Source organism: Peromyscus eremicus, chromosome 1 (assembly GCF_949786415.1).
Source record: "Peromyscus eremicus chromosome 1, PerEre_H2_v1, whole genome shotgun sequence".
Taxonomy (NCBI): domain Eukaryota; kingdom Metazoa; phylum Chordata; class Mammalia; order Rodentia; family Cricetidae; genus Peromyscus; species Peromyscus eremicus.
Window position 1 is genome coordinate 7,457,460 of NC_081416.1, and position 8,927 is coordinate 7,466,386.

General features: G+C 41.2%; 1 long non-coding RNA gene across 2 annotated transcripts in view; it reads right to left on the reverse strand.

Moving 5' to 3' along the window:
- Positions 1-2,517: 2,517 nt before the first annotated feature.
- Positions 2,518-8,927, reverse strand: part of LOC131905585 (uncharacterized) — a 17,621-nt gene continuing 11,211 nt past the window's right edge. For both annotated transcript variants that reach the window (XR_009377994.1, XR_009377993.1), the window contains exons 2-3: positions 3,110-3,268; positions 2,518-2,820 (exon numbers count right to left, since the gene is read on the reverse strand). This is a non-coding gene — a long non-coding RNA (uncharacterized LOC131905585). The remainder of the gene's footprint in view (positions 2,821-3,109; positions 3,269-8,927) is intronic.

Below are 8,927 nucleotides of genomic sequence, written 5' to 3' on the forward strand. Positions count from 1 at the left end.
AACAAAAGTTCTGTGGGCAATGAGGAAGCTCATTCCTAGTAACTCATTTTTAATATACAACTTTTAGAGACAGCTTTAAGTCAGCTATGAACATTTAATTTGTTGTAAACAGTGAGCAACCCTTCAATAGCCTGAGATTGTTACAGGTTTTCAGCAATTCCTGAATTGTCGAGTACAACGTTTCCTTTTCCCACTAGCAAATACTTATTTTCTTTGAAAATAACTCAACTTTGATGGCTAAATAAACAATTACTTTCCTTAAAACTAAAGAGCAATGGACCCTACTCACCCTGGCTGACTCAGAATCACCCTTAGGATGAAAGAAATGAAGTGTATCACAGCTGGATAAAGGTGTTTAACCTTGCAACTACTGTGACTCAATTCTCACAGAAAGATGTGAACCCCCAGAGAGAGAGAGAGAGAGAGAGAGAGAGAGAGAGAGAGAGAGAGAGAGAGAACTCATTGTCTATTGCAGGCTCAGCTCCTGAATTATCACACAGCTGTTTGTATTTTTTCCTCACCCAGTCTCAGAGTTGAGGCTATGAGAGGGGCATCCATGCCAGGGCACATACCAGGGCTGTTGTTTGCATGAACACATTCAGCTTCCATCTACACACATGAGACTGTCTCAATGGAGGATTGTAAGTGACAAAAGCCAGATGCAGTCATGTATAGTATGTTCTCAGACATGTGAGCTCACAATATAAATCCCTGTGTGTGGCTATGAATGTTTGTGTGCTGCTGTTGACACACGAGATTTGTAGACGGATATGCACACTGCTCATCTCCTGGGGTGAGAAATGTGGGAAGGGCTTACAGAGTGGGGTGGAAGCTATTATCATTTTTTCATATAGTCTTGGATATTTTCCTACTTCTTAGAATAAAGCATAGGGTTTCTTCCTTTCTTTTTTCGGTTGTTTGTTTTTTGAGACTAGGGTCTCACTATGTAACTTGGCTGGGTGGAATTCTATGTAGACCAGGCTGGCCTCTGACTCATAAAGATCCATCCGCTTGCCTCCTGAGTGCTGAGAGATTAATATACCACCATACTCAGCCTTAAAGCATAGCTTTTTTTGAATAAGGGGTGAAAACTAAAGATTAGAAAAAATGCAAAGATCTCTTTGTAACTCTGGAGGTTGCACCTGTCATGCCCCAAAAACTTTTTGGAAGAATCCATGGAAAACCACAGTGTGATATGAGAAAAGGGCCCTGGGCTTGAACCAAGAGCATCTGGATGTAAGAAAATGTTGGACAAAGCAGAGAATATTATAGTATGTCTCAGAAGAAAAATTAAGCATTGCTCACACCCTTCATGATTCCCTGGTTCTGCTCTCTTTACCTTTGAGAAACACTCTAGCTCACGAGTTGTTGACAAATGAAGGCATTGTGAAATAATATCTTTCTATTCACATGTGATTCTATTTTCCCTGTGGATTGATACCTCCCTCCCTGCCCCCTTTCCTGGTTTACAAATGTCAGGATTTTTGAATTTTTTGTTAAACTGATCTTGACAACTTACTGGTTCTCCCATTAGAGGGGCATTAAATAACACCCTTAACATACGTTCATATCCTTAGTCAATCATCAGGATTTTCCCTTTGAAAATTAGCACTATAGCTCAGTGGTAGAATGCTAGCCTGGTGTGCGTGAAGCCCTGGGTTCCAGACCCAACCTTGCCTGAACAAGGCTCGGTGGTACATGAGTTCAAGGCCAGCCTGAGATACATGAAACCCTGATTCAAAAAAAGAAAAAAAGAAAAAAAAAAGAAAAAAAGAAAACCAAAAAAAATAGTACTTCATGTGGGTAAAGAGATGAGTCAGCAGTTAAAAAACACATGCTGCTCTTGCAGAGATCCAGTGTTCAGTTCCCAGCATCCGCATGGCAGTTCACAAGTATCTGTGACTCCAGTCCCAGAATGGCCTCCCATTTGTTTCCCACCATAAAATGGAAGGCTCATCAGTCTATGGCACTCAGGGGCATTATTCTGCACAGTAATACTTTAAAACCTTAGCCTTTAACTCCTTAAAACATTCTGTTTTAAATTAATACTATGAAATTAATTTTGGGGAAATTCCTCTTCAGGGAATTCTTTGAGATTTAAAGATAATCTTCAGGGAGCACTATGAAGTCAGAACCTGAGAACTCTCTTGTCCACTCACCCAGGTCCTCACTGCCAAGAACAGCAAAGCAGCCTTTACAGGGTTGAGGAGATGATTCAGTGTGCAGAGAGCTTCCCATGTGTAAACCAAATCCCCACAACCCACACACAAAGCTGGGCACAGTACTGTGTCTCTGTATCCCGAGTGCTCCTATAGTGAGAGATGAGGAGAATCCCTGGACTCAACCAAGTCAGCTGGCCTGGTAGATGCAGCAAGCAATAAGGGACCCTGTTTCAAACAAAGTGGAAGCAAGGACAACACCCAAGGTTGTTTTCTGACCTCCACACGTGTACCTGAATTCACGTGCGCGCGCACACACACACCGTGGGAGTTGGATTTAAAAAGAAGGCAACTGCAATCATTTCAGAATTCTGAACTTCTCTGAGGCTCAATGCCTGCCTCCAGAGTACAAAATAACCCTCATGTGAATGTTAATGGTCAGGCTGGACCCTTAGCAAGCATTCAATAGCTTTTCTATCAGTGATGACTAGATAAGGCTCAAAATACAAAACCAAGACCAAGTCATTCTAACATATGAAAGACAAATATCGACATTTTGGTTACTCTCAAGAGTCAAGACTCCTTCTTATCAGCCTCCAGTATGCTTGCATTTGAGGAATAATGCCAAGCTCCATTTACCATTGTGATCCTTCTCATTCATCTACAAAAAAGGAAATAAACAAAGTACGGATCATTAATGCCATATATAATTGGAAAACACTGTTGCTTCAACTACCTTGACTAAGAGTTCCCTGCCCAGCCCTACCCTCTGCCCACCTCATTTCTTTCCAGTTTTGATGGATTTAGAAAGTGAATCCCTATTGTTGGAGATGCACTAATGGTCCATGGAAATACATAATTTAAAACATTTATGGGCTTCCCGAGGAGCAAACTGAAATTAGTTACATTTTTGTTCTAGTGCAGTATTTCTTAGGCTTGGCAGTACTAACCTGATGGATAAATCCTGGTTGTGGAGGGACTGACTGCACATTGTAAGCCGTTTATCAGCATCCTTGCTACAAACCAGGAGATGAGTGCAACATGCTCCACTTTTCCTTCCCTCAACCTCACTTGTGTCAATCAAAATCACTCCAATCGTTGCTGAATATCTGTTGAAAGCAAAGTCATCCTTGGTTGAGAAGCACTGGATTGGTGCACTGAGCTGCTGTCTTCACCAGGCATTGTGGTAATCCAAACTAAAACACTATGTACAACACAGTGCATGGGTGTCATCTGGAGAAACCTCACATTGGGTCTGTGAAAGGACTCTCACATCACTTTAATTACAGACAGCCTATAGGACTCAGGATTCATGGGACACTCTTTGAAGAATTGATCCTGCTACAGCTCCAAGAGATCCACCTCCTCTATGATACAAATTATAAAATAATCCCTTAGATTAATCCAGTGTATCTTCCCATCAGGGGAAAGTCCACTTTCTAGGCCTGGCTCTATGGATTCTCTTTGCCAGAGTTCTCAACTGTCAGACACCTGCCATCTTGAAACTCTTCATGTTAGATTAGCCTTCCTGCGCAGCCCGGCAGATGCTTCTGTTGACTGATGAAGCCTGAAACTAGGCAGGCAGAACCCATTCACCCAATGATAACGGGACAGTTCTCCTTCTACTCTGACACCTGTGGGTGATATAGATGAAGGCCACTGAGCTGTTCAAGAGTGATGCTTGAAAGTTTCAATTCACAGATAGTTGACAAAGGACCATCAAAAGAGGAAAGAAAGAAAAGAAAAAAGAAAGAGAGAGAGAAGGAAGGAAGGAAGGAAGGAAGGAAGGAAGGAAGGAAGGAAGGAAAGAAAGAAAGAAAGAAAGAAAGAAAGAAAGAAAGAAAGAAAGAAAGAAAGAAAGAAAGGGAGAGAAAGAAAGGAGGGAGAGAGGAAGGAAGGGAGAGAGGGAGGAAGGAAGGAAGGAAGGAAGGAAGGAAGGAAGGAAGGAAGGAAGGAGCTCCCTTAAAAACACAAATGCTGCAGGCTGGGGAGACGACTCAACCACTGAGGTGCTTGCCTTACAAGCATAGGGACCTAGTTTGGATCACACACACACACACACACACAATGCTTGTCACCACAGAAACTGTATTTAGCCTCCCCTCTGAGAAGGCCAAGACAGGAGGATGCCTGTAAACTGCAAGTTCAGAGAGAAATTCTGTCTCATAAATTGGGGTGGAGAGTGATAGAGAAAGACACTAAACATCAACCTGTGGCCTCCATGGGTACATATATACAAGTGTACACACACACACACACACACACACACACACACACACACACACACACCATTCCAAAGCTAAGTACTGTCCTAGATGTCACATATAAATATTTATTTATTCATCATATACACTTACACAAGACATTTTTCTCTCTGTTGCCATATAATTGGAAGTTATCATAGGAATTTTTTTCCTTTGCTATTCCAACCAGAGTCACAATCCTTTGGAACATGAAATGAAGTCCCACACTGGCTCCTTACAGAACTACCCAACAAGTCAAAATTATAAATTAACTGAATTTTACACACCTAGCTGTGTAAACACCAAAGCTTCTCTCCTGTAAGAATCATAATACACAACTGCCTCATCAGGGCTAACCTGTACTCACAGAAGGCTACAGGCAAGGTCCTGAACAGTTAAGTTTTACATCTCCAAGCTTAGATGAACAGTGAATTGTCTGGGTATACCTCAACAATTCAGTTTTCAGGTTTGTTTCCAAACTTCCTGAATTCCCACTCTGAGGCTGGAAGTGCCATTATCTGTAGTATTTGGCAGATTTGCTAGTTGTCTAGCTCTGGAGGTCACTGTAGTAAGTTTGCAGACTCTGAGACTTAGCCCTGGCTTGGTGGCGTCATACAGCTATCAATAAGGACATTCAGTGGTAGTTGAATTGATGACTGCCATGTCCTAGTAGAGATTATCTGGAAAACTCAAATATGTTCACATAATCAAGTATTTAACTTGTGGAAAATATAGGAACAATATGTAGAAAGGAATCATACATTTTTTTCTGGAATAGTTCCACGTTAAACTCTTTTCTTTTTGTTCCAGGAAATGATAAAACAATTCAAAGAAATTCCATTTGTTAGCTATTGAAATAGCAAAAGCAAATTTGGCAAACAGCTTTTTATGTTTCACAACAGGACAAAATTATTTCCAAACTCAACATCACAAAGTTTGAGTCATTTCTTCATTCAACAGAAACTACAGACCCCTTTGCCTCAAGAATGTGAAGCCGACAATCAACTAGCTTTCCTTGGGTTGGGAGAAGGAGTAAGGCTCAAAAGTAGAATGCAGAATGGAATGAATGCTGGCTAGAGGATGCCTGATACCATCAGAGATTGTTTGAGCCTGCTGAAAAGAAGTATTGCTGGGCCAGCTATGGTTCTGGCTAAGAGACAGACGTGAGAAGGCTCTGGTGGAGCACTCGGCCAGCACCTTGCTGTTCCTCCACTGCCCAAGTTAGCACAGAGCAGGGAAGTAAGAACCACTATGTCTCGAAGATTTGATGCTGTGGGACCCTGACTTGCTGCAAGACTTTCCCCCTGCAACCAAGAGCTATCTAAGTACTGATGCCAATGTATCAAACTCAGTTCTGTTGGTGTATATTAACAAGAATAATTTGGGAAATACAATTTGAAAAAAATCATCTACAGCAACATTTAAAAGGGTCAAACCAAATTCTTTTTTGAGAGAGAGAAAGAAAGAGATAGTGGATAGAGGGAAGGGAGAAACGAGAGGATTTTGTGGAGGAAAAATTTTAAATTTAAAATTTAAAAATAATAAAAATTAAATAGGTCAAATCTAAAAGTAAATTGATGAATTCACAGTTCTCTATACCAAAACAACAAAATTTCTCAATTAAAGAAATTAGACAGACTTGTAACAGCCAATATTTTTAGATGATAATTCTTCTAAAATATATTGATACATTTAATTCTAATAAATATCAGGAAAACTGACAGATTTATTATAAAGCTTACATGAAAAAAATGCACTGAATCTGAAATAACCTAAAAAATATTAATGAAGAAATTTGGAAGGCTTGCACTGCCTAATGAAACCCTTCACCTGGTTTTCCAGGAATGTGCCACTACTGCAAGGCCGGCGAAGGGCTGGGCCAGGGGCTGCAGAAACAGCACACAGTCACTGGCATGGCTCTACAGCAAAACACAGCTGCAAAGCAGGGGGCAAAGCGGGGCTTTGTAGTGAGTGCTGCAATAACAACTGGATATCCACACAGCGAGAAAAGAAAACAATCGCTTTAATCCTTATCAATGCCACACACAAATATTAACTGCAGTATAGGCCTAAATGGGAAAACAAAAAATATGCAAATTCTAGACAAAATACAGAAGGAAATATGTACTACATCAGAGTAAAGATTTAACCACAAGACAACAGTAAGACTTCAAACAATAAAGATTTTTATTAATCAACAGTGGCCCTCAAGAGAATCAAAAACAAAACATAGGTTGCAGGAACACAGTTTCAACACTGCATCTGATAATCCAATTTACTAAAAGACAATCAGCCCTTATTTAAAAAAAAAAAAAAAAAAAAAAAAAAAAAAAACGCAGCAATACATCTCAGCAAGGGGATAAGAAATAGTCAATAGGTCATGGTGCTTAACATTGTGGGAAGCAAGTTCAAACCACCGTGGGTGTCCACAGATAGCTCAGCAGTTAAAGGGGCTTGCTACACAACCTGCAACCTCTTCTGCCTCTAGCAGCGCTGATCCGATCATGAGGACTCCCCTTCTGGACTTCATGACTTCCTAAAAGCTGCAAACAATATCATCATCGTGGAAATTAAGGTTTTATAGGTCAGGCCTACATCTTATACTTAGCTTCAGAATTTGAGACAGAATCAATACCATGTAAGCTACATAGGCCTAAGGTCACAGTGCAATGTTCTCCATAGTAAACTAGGGTTCTACTACCAGAGGCTAAAAGAAAACTGGGCAGAAGAACCAATAGGAAGATCAAGGTCCAAAGTTCCCCTCTCTGGGAATCTGCACACAGTAGACCGAATCCAACTCCTCCTTGGATCTCAGGGCTAGATGGAAAAGCTATGGGGCAGAATTGAATTCACACAAATGTTCTATTTGAGCATGTCTCTGCTCCTCCAGGATCTCAGGAATAAAAATACCATTTGGAATTATGAATAAGCAATCTTCAGAAAACAATAAGGAGTGTTGAACAAAACAATCATGGAGGTGAGTTCCTTTGGCATAGCTAAAGCTGACGTTCAGTAAAGGTTTTGAAAGAATATTGTCTTCACAGGGTATTGAGGATGAAGACAATACAGTTGGGATGGCTTTAGTGGGATTAGCACAAGATTCTGGGCTTCAGGACCACAGCTGTTCCAAGAATTGTCCCAACCCCACTCCCTGCACCACTGTGGTTGATACTGCCACAGTTAGCAAAATCACTGGATGATTCATCTCTAGATGACAGGCAGGTTCTGTGTAACCTCAGATACTCACCTGCAGAAATAGTAACCTTGGAAAAGGAAATACTCAAAATGATAAATTCAACTTTTTTCTGTGTTTATGCTAAAAAAGAAAGAGAAAAACAAAACAAAATAAAAAAAATGTATTTTGGGTCCAGTGAAACAGAACCAATAGAATACTTAGCTAAAGAGATTTATAAAGATACATCTCACGTGTAGCCCATAATCTCTCACCTGAACATGGAAGCCCCATAATCTCTCATCTGAACATGGAAGATCCAGGAAAGCTAGGAGACAGCCCTAGTCTAAGGCTTGAGAAGCAGAGCTAAAGGTATAAATCTGAGTGTGATCCAAAGTTCTGAGAGACGGGGATGCTAAGGGTGTAAGTCTCGGTCCAAGTGTAGGAGACACGTGGTCCTAATGCCTATCCATGGTAGACTGTTTCACTCAGTGTACCAACTCAGATGCTAAACTCACACGCAAACACTCTCACAGACTTGCCCAGGAACAATGGTTAGCCAAAGATCTGGGCACTTCATTTGTCCGGGAGCCTTATAAGCTCAACAATCACAGATACCAAAGACATGGTGCAGGGAGCTTACAAAGGAAGGATAAGCAGGGAATAAAGGTCACTGCAGTGAGCACTTGGGTCTGTCTCTCCCAGCATTGCCTCCTATGGCCGCCCTTCTCCCATCAGGCCTTGCTTGAAGAGAAGGAGTGGAAATATAGAGTGGAAATATAGAAAGACAGCAAGTTCAGCTGGAAAGTGATCTCAATAGAGCATCAGTAAATCTTGAGCAAATGTTCACTTGAGCTCTCATAGCTAATTCGGATGTTTCTTTGAGCATTTGCCAACTCCATGGGTTTTTTTTCTTTTTTTTTTAATTAAGAAAATTTTTTCATTCATTTTACACACCAATCAAAGATCACCCTCTTCCCTCCCCCTGCCCCTCCAAGCCTTGCCCTCCCAACCAATCCCCCACTCCCACCCACAAGAAGGCAGGCACATCCAGTAGAGGCAAGTCCAAGCCCTTCCCCCTGCCTCAAGGCTACCAACTCCATGTTAACTTATTCCAGAGGTGTCCTGCGCCCAAAATGACTACGAGTCCATGGAAGACAGAAAACAAAGCAGATAACTTTGAAGCTAAAAACCAACCAAACAATGCCAGACATAGATGAAGATTTTGTGATCACCCTCCCCTTATGGGTAAGGGTGTTGGGGCTGCTGTTGTTGTTGTTGCTGCTGCTGCTGTTGTTTGGGGGTTCTGTTTGTTTACCAAATGGAAAATAACCTTAGATGCTGGGTTGCATT